We start from the raw sequence: 18,510 nt of genomic DNA on the forward strand, positions 1-18,510 counted from the left end.
AGGGTGTAGAGATGTGGAGGGAATATGGGCAGTCAGGGACCATAGGGGTGGGTAGAGGGGTATATGGGATACCATCGTGGGTCTGAGGGGCCTTGGGATATGGGTTGTAGGGATGAGCTGGCATTATTGAGCATGGATGGGACATAGGGTGTGTGTGGGAGGTGAGGGGGTGAGGGCTGGAGGATTTTTGTTGTTTTATCCTTTTTTTGATTATTTAATTCAATGCAGTGCCAGAGCACAGAGGTAGACCTTCCGCCTCGACACCTGGCAGCCTCTGCCCTCCTTTGGGAGGCAGCAGGCCTGACTTCCAATTCAGCCCTCACCCTCGAACGAGGGCAGTCATTTTTAAAGGTCAGCTTCTGATCCTGGAATTCTCCCATCTCTGTGCACCTATCCTGGGATTAAAAATCTGGGCCTTGGAATGCGATCCCTTACCCCCAGGTCAGGATCAGATGAGGGTCACAGCTCTGCATGATGGGGGAAGCAGTCAAATGGCAGTGACATTCCCCAACTTGGTCAATTATTAGCCAGAAGGTGGCCCACCATTCAGTTCAGAAGAAGGAGCCTCCTTTTACAGAAAGAGAAATAGAATGCCTCCATCTTAAGGCACATTTTAAAACCTTTAAATTAAAAAGTGTCCTCTGCCGCTGCATTTCACAGGGCAGCCTGTAGCTCCAGCTGAGGCGACACAGGTGACGAGGGCCTCAAAGCCTTCCTGGAGTGCTGGATCCCCAGTCTACCATCTAGCAGGCGGCCTAATCCCCAAAGCCTCAAGGTCAAAGGCTGACTGAAAGTTTCTCGTTGGCATCTGACAATGGGTATCATTAAAGTTATATTTAAAAGACATGAAGTTCCCCGGTTGGCTATGCGCCGCTTGCAGGTGGGTAGCTATCTCCCTGCTGATCCGTGCCTCTGCATAAGTGGCCTGGGGGCGAGATGGTGCCAGCAAACAAGTGCAGTGGTTGGCGGCATTAATTCTTGCACCCACCCATCTCTGCACTCACCCCTGCCCATGATGTTAGTTTGCCCCAGAACATGGCCTTATTAATAAAGTGCATTTATTTTGTATATGAGCTCATAAAGATCCAAAAATTAAAGTGGGGCGGTGGTCGGAGGAATGATTTCAGTACAAAGTGTTCCTTCACCTGTACACAATGAGATCTCACCTCCTTCCTGCTCGGAGGTACAGGACAGATTTCAGCTGATGCATTTCTTGCAAGAGTGATTAACGTACCAGATTTCACTCAGGGCCAAATTAATGTAACTCTTAGTCAGGTTACCTTTAGTAATCAGACACAAGCCATTGTCCGTCAAGTTGTTTTATCCTGCACTCTGGAATCTGTAGTATAAGGTTCCGGCACATATAGGGTTAATGTGGGACTGAGTGCAATACTGCCCACATAATCATGTGCCCACACAGGCACATGACCCAGTCCTAGAGTCAGTGCGAGCAGAAACACATAATGACCTCAACGTAGCCCCTCGCCTCTACCCTTTACTGTATATAAGTATCTGCTGGTCACTTTCAAGTTTCAGGTTTATTTATTAGTGTCACAAGTAGGCTCACATTAACACTGCAATGATGTTACTGTGAAAATCCCCTAGTCGTCACACTCTGGTGTATGTTCGGGTACACTGAGGGAGAATTTAGCATGGCCAATGCACCTAATCAGCACATCTTTGGACAGTGGGAGGAAATCCGAGCACCTGGAGGAAACCCACACAGACACAGGAAAACGTGCAGACTCCACACAGACAGTGATCCAAGTTGAGAATCGAACCTGGGTCTCTGGCGCTGTGTGGCAGCAGTGCTAACCACAGTTCGATTCCCAGCTTGGGTCACTGTCTGTGTGGTCTCTGCACGTTCTCCCCGTGTCTGCGTGTGTTTCTTCCGGGTGCTCCGGTTTCCTCCCACAGTCCGAAAAACGTGCAGGTTAGGTGCATTGACCATGCTAAATTCTCCCTCAGTGTACCCGAACATGGCGCTGGAGTGTGGCGACTAGGGGATTTTCACAGTAACTTCATTGCAGTGTTAATATAAGCCTACTTGTGACACTAAGAAATAAATTTTAAATTCTGGTGCCAGTGTAACAGTCCTGTCAGATTGTCCTGGGACAAGGGGAAAGAATAAAACATGGGGAAGAAGACATGGCTCCAGGACTGCCGACTTTGAATGATGGACAATCCAGTTTACAGGGCAGTAGGAATTCGACTTCCAATCATCGATCCTGGAACCACTGAGGTACGGTAGAAAAAAGATCTTTGATCATAACCAGCCTTTCTCCTGAGCAGAGATGCCTGCACAGCCTCGGATCTCTACCAGGTGACTGAGGATGGCAAGACACCATTGTCATCAGAGAACCGGAACTGTATGGTCCAGAGTACACAAACATTAAAGAGTTTTCGGGCTTGGACCATGGCTCTGAACTCTCTTCTTTCTTTGTCGAGCAGGTCGATCCATTCTCATGGCAGGTCTCAGAAAACCCCCAGTGATCAGAGCAGTCTACCATCCATGAGTCAATCACGACACCTCCAGTGGAAGTGGGACAAGAGAGTGATCAGCTGAAGGAGCTTCCACCTCTAACTACAACAATGGTATGGCTGGTCACCATAGCAACCACCGTGCACTTACTGCAGCTCCCAGCCGGCGTGTCAGGACCAGGGGTGATATTGGAACCAGGTAGCCGTCTCCCACCATCCACAACAGCAAGCAGGAGGCGAGCATACCACATACGTGAGGGTACCCCGATTGGGCCCAGGATTAGGTTTAGGGTTAACTTAGGGTTTTGGTATAGATTGGCTGTTGCTGATTAGCACAGGAGAATCTTCACTCATGTCCCTGAAGCCATATGTTGCGGTTCTTACGCAATCTCCAGAGTGAAAAGAGGAACTAATTTTGGAAAATATAAAACATTTCCGTTGCATGCCATTTATTGAATAACAGATTACTGGGTGTTGATAAAATACAGAACTGATGGCTGAGTCTCATTACTGGTTCTGAAACAAAGCTTCCTCCATCCACTGAAACAATGCACTCGAAGATAGCAAGAGCATTTCTGATGTTTGGCAGCGGTGGATGTTAACGTTCTTCTGCTCAAGTCACTCATTTGAATCCTCAGGATCATTTCAAAGGCCCTTCAATGAGGAAAGGCTGTGATTCTGAGCGGCACGGGTGGCACAGTGGTTGTTGGCACTGCTGCTTCACTAAGCTTTCGGAGCACAGCTCCTTCGTCAGATGGAGTGAACATCTGTTCACTCCATCTGACGAAGGAGCTGTGCTCCGAAAGCGTATGGTATTTGCTACCAAATAAACCTGTTGGACTTTAACCTGGTGTTGTGAGACTTCTTACTGTGTTTCACAGCGCCAGGGACCCGGGTTCAATTCCCGGCCTCGGGTCACCATCTGTGTGGCGTCTGCACGTTCTCCCCGTGTCTGCGTGGGTTTCCACCGGGCGCTCACTCAATGTTTGCCTGACTCATTTTCCAGGCCTGACAAAATAGGCGCACAGCCCAATCCAACCCACTGGATACAGGCTGTTTGTTAAGTCCAAATCTTACCTCAGTTATAGCTTGATTGCAATTTTCAGGTACAAACGTACAGAGCTTGTGTGGCACAGCATGGTCTCCTTAGGTGCCCACCACCATCTGGCTGCATGTTAGTGCACCATGAGCCTCAAAATGTCTCAGGACCTCAGACCAAGAAGAGGAGCCACTCTGCCCACTTGAATCCAACCTGGACTAATCAAAGTCAGTGGAGTGCCCATCCCGTGCTGATTTTGTAACACACCCTGAGTGTGTTTCATGCATTGGCTCAGAACCGACAAGATGATTGGAGAGAAAAGCTGGAAGAATAAGGAATATCTACCCTTGCTGGACTCTACTATCTTAGATGTCTGATGAGAGCAGACTGGGCCTTGCCTTGTGTTATCCTCTGTGGATCAGAAACTTGTGGACACGCAAGAGCTGATTAATGCCACCGCTTCCCCAAACCACACCATTGGGGGACGGGGGGAGGGACGGTGGGGGGGGGGACGGGGGTGGCGGGAAGGGGTGAGTGTGGTGTTATGGCGCCTTTACAAAGCATTCCTGCTCCTCACCATTTTTCCTCACCTAAATTCAGGCATGGGATCCCAACATGAAGGCAAATCACTGTGGATGCTGGAATCCGAAACTAAAACAGAAAATACTGGAAAATCTTAGCAGGTTTGGTAGCATCTGTGGAGAGAGAACAGAGCCAACATTTCGAGTCTGGGTGACTCTTTGTCAGGTAGATACAGATATAGTCACAGTAAGCATGATAGTCAGTGACTTACGTTGTGTTATTGCATCGTAACTGAGACGATAATGATTGGTAATCTAAACATGGGGGGGGGGGATTTTCCAGCCGCGCTCGTCCCAAAACCAGAAAACCCCTCCCGAGGTCAACAAACCTTTGTGTGTTCCGGCCCCTCCCTCCGCCCACTACGATTCCGTGACGGGCGGGGGAAGGGGGAGGGGGGGAGTTCCCCCCAGGGTTCCTGATGAATCATAAGATTTCTAGATCTGCAAACGTAGGTTCGCTGCTGATCACTGCTGCTCCAACACAAAGTAACATGTCACTTGCATCACTTCCTGTGACGGTGAATTCCAAATCACCTGCATATTCCGCAGTATGCTAATCAGAATGTCAAACGACATGCAATGTCACAACAGCATGTCGCGAATATTGGTCTATTCTCAGAAATGGAGAGCGTCTGTGTTGCAGCCAGCTCCACCGTCACTGCCTACGCACCCCGCTGACCCAGTTTGCCTTACATACGATCTAGTCCATTGTGGTGAATGATTTGTAGGGACCAAGCTTCCTCTGAAATAATTCTGCACCATGGCGCAGGAACTTCCCAGTCGTTCACGCCACGGTCCCGCTGTAGCAAGGTCGGAGAAGCTGGCGCCCAGCCAAGTCTCCGTTCACTGCGACGGGATGGGAGAACCCCGCTGGCGTGAAGGGTGGTAACATTCTGGCCGTCATGTCCTTCCCTTTGTGAGCAGCCCAACATTAAGCAAGAGACAAAACTGGAAAATCTCAGCAGGTCTGACAGCATCTGTGGAGAGAGAATGGGGCCAACGTTTCGAGTCTAGATGACCCTTCGTCAGAGCTGAGAGGGACGAGAGTCAGCAGAGATTCATACTCTGAGTGTGGGGAGGACTGGTGGAATGTAAATGAGCACGCAGAAGGCTGGGGAGGTGTTGAAAGTGTCCATTAAGCGATCAGATTCCACAGTATTTTGTGTTGAACTCACTGCCCTTCTCAGAATGCCTTCCCTGAAGAAGTACTGCTAAGTATTTTATCTTAAGTAAGAAAGCCCACCACCATTGCCATCTCAAGGCAACTAGTGGTGGGCAATTGGAATCAGATTGTCCGCATCCTGAAACAATAATTCGATCCCGTTAATGAAAGTTATTTCTAATCTTTCCCCTTTGCCCAGACATCCCATCGTTTGTGCCCCATTTCCCTAATTTTGCTTGTTTACATTTATTTTGAACTTGCTTTGTTTTATCATTTTCTTCAGTTGAGACTTGCTGTTCTGCCCGCTCTGAAACTCTTCCCCCTTCTGAGAGCAACCTGAGGTTCTGGCTCATATAGTCCCTTCCTGTTGTCTCACACCCGACTCATATCTGCCCCTCGCTCTGAGTGAGGGGAAATTAATTACAAAGAATGAATTTAAATAGCAAATTAAAAGTTGATTTACAAGAAAATGCAGAGAGGCAAAGGAGAGGAAGATCAGAAGCATTAAAAATAAAGCAAAGCAAGTTAAAAAGTTCAAAGATATAACATAAGAAGGACGAATAAAGGCAGTGGGTCAAGCATATAGACTGAGAGAGAAGAAATGTTAGAAGCAGACAGAGAAACAGCCGCAGATACAGATATACAGAGGGTAACACAAACTGCGGGACAAGCATACACAGAAAGCAACATTGACATCAAGACAAAGGAAGCCAACTTGGAGAATGGAGATGGAAATGTCATGACTTTAACAAGGCCCCCGATGTGGACCTCTTAGAATACGAGCTCCCAAATTAAGACAGCAATGGCTCATGCAATCAGAGAGTCCGGCATGGGTACATAATGTGGAGTGTCAGGGTTCCTGGCACTCTGGGTTTATACTCTGTACCAGAAAGTACCTGCTTGAGTGTTGCTTACTGTGTAAATGAATCTAAACCTGGTGAAGGGATACCAGCCTCGGAGGAGTTATTTCAGAAAGGGTGAGCAAGATTTACAGACAGAAAAACACATGAGCAGAAAAAAGAAGGATGGGACACAAAGAAGGACGAAATTGCAAACAGGCAGAGAGTAGGTGCAGGGACAGGTGTGTTATTTTTATTTTTGTCTGCGTTAAGCAACATTAGTCCCAACATTCTTCAGAACAGTGGAAGCTGGCTAGAGAAATAGAAAACAGCTGAAAACATAGTCATAAAAGGGAAAGGAGAGAAAATATTGGGAGGAAGCAATAACTTCACTTCTGGCACTTAATCAATCTTTAAATGGTACAGTGGCGTGCACAGTCACAGGAGTTTTGTTATTAATGCCAGCCAGCAAAGAGCAGCACGGCGGCACAGTGGTTAGCACTGCTGCCTCACAGCACCAGGGTCCAGGGTTCTATTCTGGCCTTGGGTGACTGTCGGTGTGGAGTTTGCACCTTCTCCCCGTGTCTGCGTGGGTTTCCTCCGGGTGCTCCGGTTTCCTCCCGCTCCGGTTTCCTCCCACAGTCCGAAGATGTTCAGGATAGGTGGATTGGGAATGCTAAATTGACCCTTACGGCTGAATTTTACCGACTCTCCCACCATAGGAAGCATAGTGGGCGGGACACGCACCGTGCAAAGGTCCGTTGACCTAGGGTGGGATTTTCCGGTGTTAGGACAAGCATGGCCGGAAAATCCCGCCCTTATTGTCAGGGGGATTAGCAGGGTAAATACGTGGGGTTTCGGGGATAGGGCCTGGGCGGAATAGTCGGTGCAGGTCCGATGGGCCGAAGGGCCTCCTTCTGCATCGTAGGGATTCTATGATTCTTACTCCTTACTTCTGGTCTGTGACCACTAAGTACTTCCTAAAGCAATGATGTGACTATAGTGGGTTCTGTATAAGCACCTAAGCAACCATGAGAGTGTCCCTTACTTTGCACTGAATAATATACTTTTTATTTAATCATTAAAGGCAACTGTTTGAATGGCCGTGCACTTGGATGATCAAGAACCAAGCTGTCACACGGCAGAACAGATAAGCCGCCCTGAAGGAAACATAAAGCACTAACCATCCACGCTGCCTGTTTGAAGTGCTCTGATGAAATGCTTCTAATACGAGGCATGTGGCCAGCGCATAATGAGAGGCCTATCCATATCCAGCTGCAGACTCACATAACATCACAGCAATGGCCCTCTGCCCAGAGAGGGGAAGAAAAGCACACACACACAACACACACACACACAACACACAACACACACACGCACACACACTCACACACACAACACACAACACACACATGCACACAACACACACACAACACACACTCACAACACACACACACAACACACTCACACACACACAACACACACACACACACACACACTCACAACACACACACACACACAACACACGCACACTCACACTCACACAACACACACACGCACACACTCACACACACAACACACACAACACACACACAACACACACACACTCACACACTCACAACACACACACACAGACAACACACACACGCACACAACACACACACACAACACGCACACATACACACACTCACAAACACTCACACACACACAACACACACACACACAACACACACACACAACACAGACAACACACACACAACACACAACACACACAGCACACACACACACACACACACACGCACACACACACTCACACAGGCACACACACACGCACACACTCACACACACACTCACACACACACATACACAACACGCACACATAGACACACACACACTCACACACACACACACACAACACAGACAACACACAACACACACAACACACACACACACTCACACACGCAATCACACACACACTCACACGCTCACACACACACAACACACACAGAAACACAACACACACACAACACACACAAACTCACATGCACAACACACACACACACAACACACACACGTACACACACACACATTCACACACACACACACTCACACACACAACGCACAACCCACACACACACTCACACACACACACAACACACACAACACACACACAACACACACACACACACACAACACACACACTCACACACAACACACACACTCACACACACAACACACACACACACACAACACACACACACAACACACAATGCACACACACACATACACACACAACACACTCACACACACACAACACACACACGCACAACACACACAAACACACACACAACACACACACACACAACACACACAGCACACACACACTCACACACACACACAACACACACACACTCACATACACACACTCACACACACACACTCACAACCCACACACCCACACACACACACACACACACACAACACACACACGCACAACACACACAAACACACACACAACACACACACACACACAACACACACAGCACACACACACACACACACAACACACACACACTCACATACACACACTCACACACACACACTCACAACCCACACACTCACACACACATACACACACAACACACACACACACACACACACTCACACACACACTCACAAACACACACAACACACACACACACAGATCCTTGCCAGCAGGGTCCCTAACCACGGAAGGAAGTCAGTCAGAGCACAACTAACTGAACTACAACCATATGAGCTGCAGCACCCCCTAAAAACCTAAACGAATCTGGCAGGTGACTGACTTTCTTCTCTTCTGCACGGTTACAGACCGCCCTGTGCAGTCTGAGCCAGCTGCCTTCTACATCCACCGCTGCAGCTCGTGTGATGTTGTCGACAGCAGTCAGATCCAATGTACCCTTTCAATGCAAAAGGAGTTCCCACCTGGAACCTATTAGAAATGTCCAGGAAAAGTTTCATTCACAACTCTTTGAATCTCTGCTGCTGGACTGGTGAGAGTTTGGAGTTTGCAGCTGAATAGCTTCCAGGTTTTGTGAATTCACATGAGCGTGCAGGTGTGAGGACTTCCAGCTGTGACGTGCTGCGACTGGTTCACATTTTTTTAATATTCATTTGTGGAACATGGGCGTCACTGGCTGGCCAGCAATTGTTGCCCATCGCTAATTGCCCTTGTGCAGAGGGCAGGTGAGAGCCAACCACATTGCTGTGGCTCTCGAGTCACATGTAGGCCAGACCGGGTAAGGACGGCAGATTTCCTCCCCTAAAGGGCATTAGTGGACCAGATGGGTTTTTCCAACAATCGACAATGGTTTCATGGTCATCAGTGGATCCTTAATTCCATATTTTTTTATTGAATTCAAATTCGACCATTTGCCATGGCGGGATTTGAACTCGGGTCCCCAGAACATTTGCTGAGTTTCTGGAATTAATAGTCGAATGATAATACCACTGGGCCACCTTCCTGCAGGGGGAAATCGGGGGGGGGGGGAGCTGTGCAAAAAGACAAAAAAGGAAAGTGAACTCTTTCGGTGGGATCTTACGGCCTCACTCATCCTGAAACAGTAAAATCCCACCTGAGGTCAATGGACCTTTGCATGGTCCGTGTCCCGTGTGCTACGATTGGGACGGCACGGTGGCACAGTGGTTATCACTGCTGCCTCACAGCGCCAGGGATCCAGGTTCAATTCCGGCCTTGGGTCACTGTCTGTGTGGAGTTTGCACGTTCTCCCCGTGTCTGTGTGGGTTTCCTCCGGGTGCTCCGGTTTCCTCCCACAGTCCAAAGATGTGCAAGTTAGGTGGATTGGCCAGGCTAAATTGTCCCCTAGTGTCGGGGGATTATCAGGGTAAATGTGTAGGAATAGGCCCTGTGTGGGATTGTGGTCAGTATAGACTCGGTGGCCCGAATGACCTTCTTCTGTACTGTCGGGATCCTATGGATTCTAACTATGGATTTCCGAGGAGGACGGGATGGGAAAATTCCGCCCTTTGCATTTTTTGTGCTCTTAGGAGTGGGCAATGCTCATGCTGGGGAATGGACTTTTCTTTTCCACCATGTGGACTCAAACCTGCCGTGGTGGCAAAATGCAGAGTAAAGTTCTCTGTCCACTCTCCCCCAGCAATGTCCCTCAGAGCCACCCTCATAAAATGACTGACTGGCATTACTGCTGTTTCCCCCAAACTGGTCAATTCCTGGCCTTTCTCATGTAGGCATGCTATTTTACTACCAACATTTGTACAGTGGGTGTATGCCCAATAGGAAGTGGATTGGCACTGCCCAAGCTCAGTTTATGTTAACTCTGACTTCTGAGCTGATTCAACTCCTTTAAGATTTCACCTTTCTCCCATGAAGAGGATATTTAACATGTTTTCCAGCAGAGATCAGTGAATGCATTTCATAGAATAGAATCATAGAATCCCTACTTACCCAGGTCCTGTCCCCCGCCCCACTCTTGTACCCTATACTTTGAGTATAGGAATAGGAATGTTTTGCTGCAATTGTATAGGGCATTGGTGAGGCCAAACCTGGAATATTGTGTGCAATTTTGGTGTCCTTATCTGGGAGTGGATGTCCTTGCTATAGAGGGAGCACAGCGAAGGTTTACCAAGCCGATTCCTGGGATGGCAGGTCTGTCATATGAGAAAAGACTAAGTCGGTTAGGATTATATTCACTGGATTTTTGAAGAGTAAGAGGGAATCTCATAGAAATGTATAAAATTCTAACAAGGTTAGACAGGGTAGATTCAGAAAGAATGTTCCCAATGGTGGGGGAGTCCAGAACTAGGGGTCATAGTTTGAGGATAAGGGGTAAACCTTTTAGAATTGAGGTGAAGAAAAACTTCTTCACCCAGAGGGTGGTGAATGTGTGGAATTCACTACCACAGAATGTAGTTGGGGCCAAAATAGTGTCTGATTTCAAGAAGAAATTAGACATAGCTCTTGGGACTAAAGCGACCGAGGTATATTGGAGGAAGAGGGGGGGATCAGGATATTGAATTCGCTGATCAGCCATGATCAAGATGAATGGCAGAGCAGGCTCGAAGGACCTACTTCTTTTTCTAGTTTCTGTGGTTATAACCCTACACATTTCCCATGGCTAATTCATCTAACCTACACTTTTGGGACACTCAGGGGTAGTTTTGCATAGTCAGTCCACCTAATCTGTACATCTTTGAAGTGTGGAAGGAAACCGGAGCACCTGGAGGAAACTCACAGATACGGGGTGAACATTCAAACTCCTCACAGACAGTCACCCAGGTCCCTGGCACTGTGAGGCAGCAGTGCCAACCACTGTGCCACCCTGCCGCCCTTCAAAAGTAATTACTTCAAAAGTAATTCTTTGGTCATAGAGTACTTTGAGGCATCAATCCTGAGGTCATTCTTTCAAGTCTTTTCTCTTGAAATAGAATGCTATGAGTTCAGAACAAGGGCGTGTTAGAGGCTGGTATGATAGTGCATTACATAGATGGTACAGCATGATTAAAGATGCCATCTTTCAGATGAGATGCTAAACTGAGGCCCCAACTGCATGAACTATACCTCAAAGATAGTTTGGTGGAATGGGGAGCCATGACATGTTCTCAGAACATGGAGATATTTCATAGCAATTTTTATTGCATTCATATTCAGGATGAGAATGATGCAGCCATGAGAATGGTGTGTAAAACTTCATTCTGCACCCTCTTGTTTCCTTCTCTATGAACGGTATGCTCTGTCTGTGTAGCGCGCAAGAAACAAAACTTTTCACTGCACACCAATATATGTGACAATGATAAATCAAATCAAATTAAATCAGTCAATACCAGCATTTATTGCCCATCCCCAGCTGCCCTTGGTGGGGTTGAGCCGCTGCATCTATGTGATGAAGATACTCTCACAGTGCCATGAGGGAGGGAGATTCAGGGTAGTGAGCCAGCGATGATGAAAGAACGGTGACCAAGTCTGAACGGTGTGTAAATTGGAACACAATATGGAGATTATGGTGCACCTGGATGTGTCCTTTTCCTCCTTCTGGATCCACGGACGTCTTGAGGGTTCGTGGTGGCCCACAGTGGAACCCCACCGCTGTTCTCCCCCCAACCGCCAATGCTGAGATTTATCAGCGGGCCGCTGCAGGTAAGGCAAGAGGCCTGAGAATTAATTGGCCAGTTGGGCAAGTGGCCTGTGGACTAATTAATTTCATCCCGGATCTATTTAAATAAGGTGGAATAATTTTTTGCTCCACCCAATTTTTGATCCTGAGAGACATGCGTCACTGGCATTGTGCCACAAAGCTCCTGTCAGTCACGATTCAGTCAGAAACATTGTCACCCCTGAAATTAGAGATCCTGGGTTTGGTTCCTACTCCAGAGACAGGCGCACATGCTCCGGGTTGACTCCTTCAGTGCAGGGCTGAGGGAGCCTTGCAGTGTTAGTGGTACCATCTTTCAACTGAGACTCAAAGTCTGCCTCTTGGACGGATGTAAAAGACCCCACCGAGCTTCTTTCACAACCTTAATTTATGGGATGTGCGTGTTGCTAGTGCGGCCAACATTTATTGCCCATCCCTAATTGTCCTTGAAAAGGTGGTGGTGAGCTGCCTGCTGGAAACCGCTATTCAAAGATGAACAGGGGAGTTTTCCCGACCAACATTTATCCCTCAACCAACACCCCAAACAGATGATATGGTCATTCTTTTCCTGTGGTGCTGTGAGCAAGTTGGCTGTTGTGGTTTCCACCTCATGACAATGACCACTGCTGAGAAGTGCCCCTTTGGTTGTAAAACACTTTGATGGGTCCTAAGGGTGTGAAAGATGCAAGTCTTTCTTCTTTCCACACCAAGTGCAGGTGAATCTCTAGCCGAACATAACGTGTTTCTTCAACTTGTTCAGAAATAGATCTGGGTTTTGCTCTGTGGGAGCGAATTTCTATTGGGGCTTGTGACAACAAAAGAGATTACGTCCTGTGAAGAAGTGAATCTTTATCTAGAAAGCATATACCTGCCTGCAGTTCCTGTTTACCAAATCTTGCACTCTGCTGTTGATCAGAATTTTGTGTCAGTGTTATTCCATCTACATTCCTGCCCACATTTGTAATGGAAACTCTAAAGGCTTGCTTTTCTGCAGTTATACCTCCCTGCCTGCGGTGGCACTCTGTCACCTCAGCTTGGCTTCTTTCAGTTCTACGGTCGGACGTGCAGAGTGACCTGTATGTTCCAATCAATTTCATCACCCAAATTGGAGTAAGCTCTGCTATTTAACAGCTGATAATATAAAATAAATGACCGTCACTTCCTGTCTCCTCAGCGTTGGATTTGGGGGGGGGGGGGGCGGGCGGTGGGGGGGTATCCCAATGATGCGCTCGAGAATCCCTCTTGGAAATTCTCACCTAAGGGATTACCTGGCAATTGTCCAGAAGCGCTAACTTCCCCTGGACATTAACACTGGACTGAAATCGTCAAACAAAGCGATTAAAATCGCTAACATTACATGGCCCTGCCAGTTTTACACTTGTTGGCAGGGATTCTTCATCCCAGTTTTCAGTGGGCGAGAAAGCTAGTGGAGGGTTGGGAGGGGGGTTGGGGGGGTGGGGGTGGGGGATTGCTGTGGTGGGGGTGAATCCAAACTGGCCTCCCAACGCCGCCGGATTTTCCGTTCCCATTGTCCCCGCCCCCTGTCAATGAGGGGTTGGGAACCCCATTACCACACATTTTATTATTATGAACGAGCTTCCCTGCTCTATTATCCCCCACATTGGAATTCTCTGCCCCACCGACATATTGCCATGGCAACAGGCTTTACAATAATTTTTGGCAAACGGACCAGGCAAACAAACCCGGACGAGGACACAGAGGTAAGTACAGTCCCCCAGGGTGGAGCCGGGGGGGGGGGGGGGGGGGGGGGGGAGCGGGGAAGGGCATCCTTCTTTAATTTTATCTTTTGGAATATCGAGGTGCCCTTATTTTGGAAGGTTGAGTTTGCTGCTGGAGTGTGTGGGCTTTGACCAGAATGAGGTTGTGTGACCCACTTCCAGGATTTCTTTCAAAAGCCTGGCGGGAAAAGCCATCAGCAGAGTGTATGGGCTACACACCATTTTTTCTTCCTGAGTTGACAATTAAAAATGAGAAAGGTCCGGCCAGGGATACACTGAAAGAGTCGGAAGAAAAAAAAGCACATCTAACTTCAGCACATCTAACTTCAGAAGACCCAGACTGAGCCCTACACACCCCCAACCCCCCAGGGGACCCACCCCCACCACAACACACTCAACTGACCACTCCTACCCTCCCCGACCCAAATGACACACTTCCCCCTCAAAAACAAACAGGAGGTGGAGGAGGCTCCTTAATGATGGGCAGGTCCAGCATTAGACAAGTCTGAAGTATTTGTAACAATCTTCAGGCAGAAATGCCGAGTGGATGATTCATCTTGTCCTCCTCCTGAGGTGCCCAGCATCACAAGTGCCAGTCTGCAGCCAATTTGATTCACTCCGTGTGACATCAAAAAACAGCTGAAGCCACTGGACAATGGGCGCTGACAATATTCTGGCAATAGCACTGAAGACTTGTGCTCCAGAACTTGTCATGTTCCAGCTGTCACCGTACAGCTACAGCACTGACATCCAGCCGACAATGTGTAAAATTGTCCAGGTATGTCCCACCCAGAACAAATCCAACCCAGCCTATTAACGGTCTACCCTCAAATACCAGCAAAGTGATGGAAGATATCATTGACAGCGCCATCAGGCAACATTTACCCAGCAATAATCTGCTCACTGGCGCTCAGTTGAGGTTCTGCCAGGGCCCTTTGGTTCCGACATCAATACAACCTTAGTGTAAACATGGACAAAAGAGCTGAACTCCAGTGGGGAGGTGAGTGGGACTGCCTTTTACATCAAGAGATACTGAATGTAAGATATAATTTGGTGAGTATGACTATGTCTGGCTGTCTGTGAGACAGCTCTCCAAATGTTGGCACAAGCCCAAGATTTTGCAGTGCCGACAGAGCAGGGTGTGCCTGTCATTTCCGGCCGTCTAACTCAATGCCAGGTGATCCATCTGGTTTAATTCTTCTTTTGACTTTTCTATAGCAATTTGATATAACCGAGTGACTTTCCAGGCTGTTTCAGAGGACAGGTAAGGATCCATCGCATTGCTGTGTAGTTCTTCAGTCACAGATAGGCCAGACCAGGTAAGGACAGCAGATTTCCTTCCCTAAAGGACATTAGGCAGCATGGTGAAACAGTGGTTAGCACTGCTGCCTCACAGTGCCAGGGACCCGGGTTCAATTCCCAGCTTGGGTCACTGTCTGTGTGGTGTTTGCACGTTCTCCCTGTGTTTGTGTGGGTTTCCTCCAGGTGCTCCGGTTTCCTCCCACAGTCCGAGAGATGTGCAGGTCAGGTGCACCCCATGCTCAATTCTCCCTCAGTGCATCCAAACAGGTGCCGGAGTGTGGCGACCACGAGATTTTCCCAGCACCTTCATCGCAGTGTTAACTTAAGCCTGCTTGTGACTAATAAATAAACTTTACTTTACCTTAGGGAGCCAGATAGGTTTAGACAAAAAATGGACATGAGCTTTTAAGTAATTGAATTTATTTATTGAATTTAAATTCCACCAGCTGCCATGGTGGGATTTGAACCCGTGTTCCCAGAGTGTTAAACCTGGGACTTCAGTGACATTACCACTATGCTGCCTTCTTCCTCTGGTCAAAGCTTTTAATTTGATTTTGATTTGATTTATTATCATCACGTGTTTTAGTATAGAATAAAAAGTATTATTTCTTGCATGTTATACAGACAAAGCATACTGTTCATAGAGAAGGAAATGAGAGAGTGCAGAATGTAGTGTTACAGTCATAGCTAGGGTGTGGAGAAAGATCAACTTAATATGAGGTAGGTCCTTTCAAAAGTCTGATGGCAGCAGGGAAGAAGCTGTTCTTGCGGTTGGTACGTGATCTCAGACTTTCGTACCTTTCGCCCGATGGAAGAAAGTGGGAGAGAGAATGACCAGTTTGTGCTTTAACGTGACCCAACCACTTCCCATCCCTCTCACCATCACTAACTGATAGAGGGCAAATTGTGTGCCAGCATTGTCACTGCACGCAAATTGCTGGATTCCAGTCACTACCATTCATTTCTGATCAAAACACTTCAGATGATCTTAAAATGACACACAGTGGAACTCGCCTCTGGTTTCCCGCTCCTGGCTCACTGGCTGTCCTGTCTGGAGACAATACTCATCTCTTTAGCCTGTCTTGATGCTCTCCCCACTCACATTGTTTGTATCTTAAAGACTTGATTAGCTGTAAGTATTCGCATTCCAACCATTATTCATGTAAATTGAGTTTGTGTCTTTATATGCCCTGTTTGTGAACAGAATTCCCACTCAGCTGAAGAAGGGGCTTAAGGCTCCGAAAGCTTGTGTGGCTTTTGCTACCAAATAAACCTGTTGGACTTTAACCTGGTGTTGTTAAACTTCTCACTTGTTTCACTTCAGCATCTGTGGTGTTTGTCCTCCTTAGCGGTCGAATTGCAGAGAGGGTCACATGACCCAGGTAACCCACCAGGGACCAGAATGAGTGATCACCGTAACAAGCCCGGGTTTACCTCATAGGCTCGATCCTGGAAGCTGACCGGCTGTAAAGCCTCTGCCCTCTAGTTGTAAGTAAATAAATGTTGCAGTTGTTATTTACCTAAATCGTGAACCAGAGCTATTACATTGTCACTGAGGATAAAAGAAAAAAAAAGAATCCCAAAATTGTGAGTATAAAGCCCCATTAAAGCTGAGTCCAATTCAGAAGCAGAACAGTGCTTGCAGATATGCCTCGATTCGGATGGATCGATCCATCTTTTGAAGGATTGGACACAATATATTGAGTGTCTGGGTTATCATTTCCAGGCCAAGGGAATAGAGAAGGAGAAGAAGAGAAAGGCAATCCTCCTGAGCATGTTTGGGACCAAGGCCTATAATATAATCGCAGCTTTACATCCACAAATGCACCCCTGCAAATCCTCCCTCTGCAACTGGATCCTAGACTTCCTAACCCACAGACCGCAGTCAGTAAGTAAGGATAGGCAACAACACCTCCTCCACGATCATCCTCAACACTGGTGCCCCACAAGGCTATGGCCTCAGCCCCTTACTGTACTCCTTATACAGCTATGACTGTGTGGTCAAATTCCTTTCCAACTCGATTTTCAAGTTTGCTGATGACACCACTGTTGTGAGTCGGATCTCAAACAATGACGAGACATGGCAGGTTAGTTAAGAAGGTTAAGGCTCATGGGATACAAGAAGAGGTGGCTAGATGGATAGAAAACTGGCTTGGCCACAGGAGACAGAGGGTAGCAGTCGAAGGGTCTTTTTCCGGCTGGAGGTCCGTGACCAGTGGTTTTCTGCAGGGCTCTGTACTGGGACCTCTGCTATTTGTGATATATATAAATGATTTGGAAGAAGGTGTAACTGGTGTTATCAGCAAGTTTGCGGATGATACGAAGATGGCTGGACTTGCGGATAGGATGAACATTGTCGGACAATACAGCAGGATATAGATAGGCTGGAAAATTGGGCGGAGAAATGGCAGATGGAATTTAATCCAGATAAATGCGAAGTGATGCATTTTGGAAGAACTAATGTAAGGGGGAGTTATACAATAAATGGCAGAGCCATCAAGAGTATAGAAACACAGAGGGACCCAGGTGTGCAAGTCCACAAATCCTTGAAGGTGGCAGCACAGGTGGAGAAGGTGGTGAAGAAGGCATCTGATATGCTTGCCTTTATAGGACGGGGTAAAGAGTATAAAAGCTGGAGTCTGATGTTGCAGCTGTATAGAACGCTGGTTAAGCCACATTTGGAGTACTGTGTCCAGTTCTGGTCGCCGAACTACCAGAAGGACGTGGAGGCTTTAGAGAGAGTGCAGAGAAGGTTTACCAGGATGTTGCCTGGTATGGAGGGTCTTAGCTATGAGGAGAGATTGGGTAAACTGGGCTTGTTCTCCCTGGAAAGACGGAGAATGAGGGGAGACCTGATAGAGGTGTACAAAATTATGAAGGGTATAGATAGGGTGAACAGTGGGAAGCTTTTTCCCAGGTCGGAGGTGACGATCACAAGGGGTCACGGGCTCAAGGTGAGAGGGGCGAGGTATAACTCAGATATCAGAGGGACATTTTTTACACAGAGAGTGGTAGGGGCCTGGAATGCGCTGCCAAGTAGGGTGGTGGAGGCAGACACGCTGGCATCGTTTAAGACTTACCTGGATAGTCACATGAGCAGTCTGGGAATGGAGGGATACAAACGAATGGTCTAGTTGGACCAATGAGCGGCACAGGCTTGGAGGGCCGAAGGGCCTGTTTCCTGTGCTGTACTGTTCTTTGTTCTTTGACAGAGTACA

Source organism: Mustelus asterias, chromosome 17 (assembly GCF_964213995.1).
Source record: "Mustelus asterias chromosome 17, sMusAst1.hap1.1, whole genome shotgun sequence".
Taxonomy (NCBI): Eukaryota; Metazoa; Chordata; class Chondrichthyes; order Carcharhiniformes; family Triakidae; genus Mustelus; species Mustelus asterias.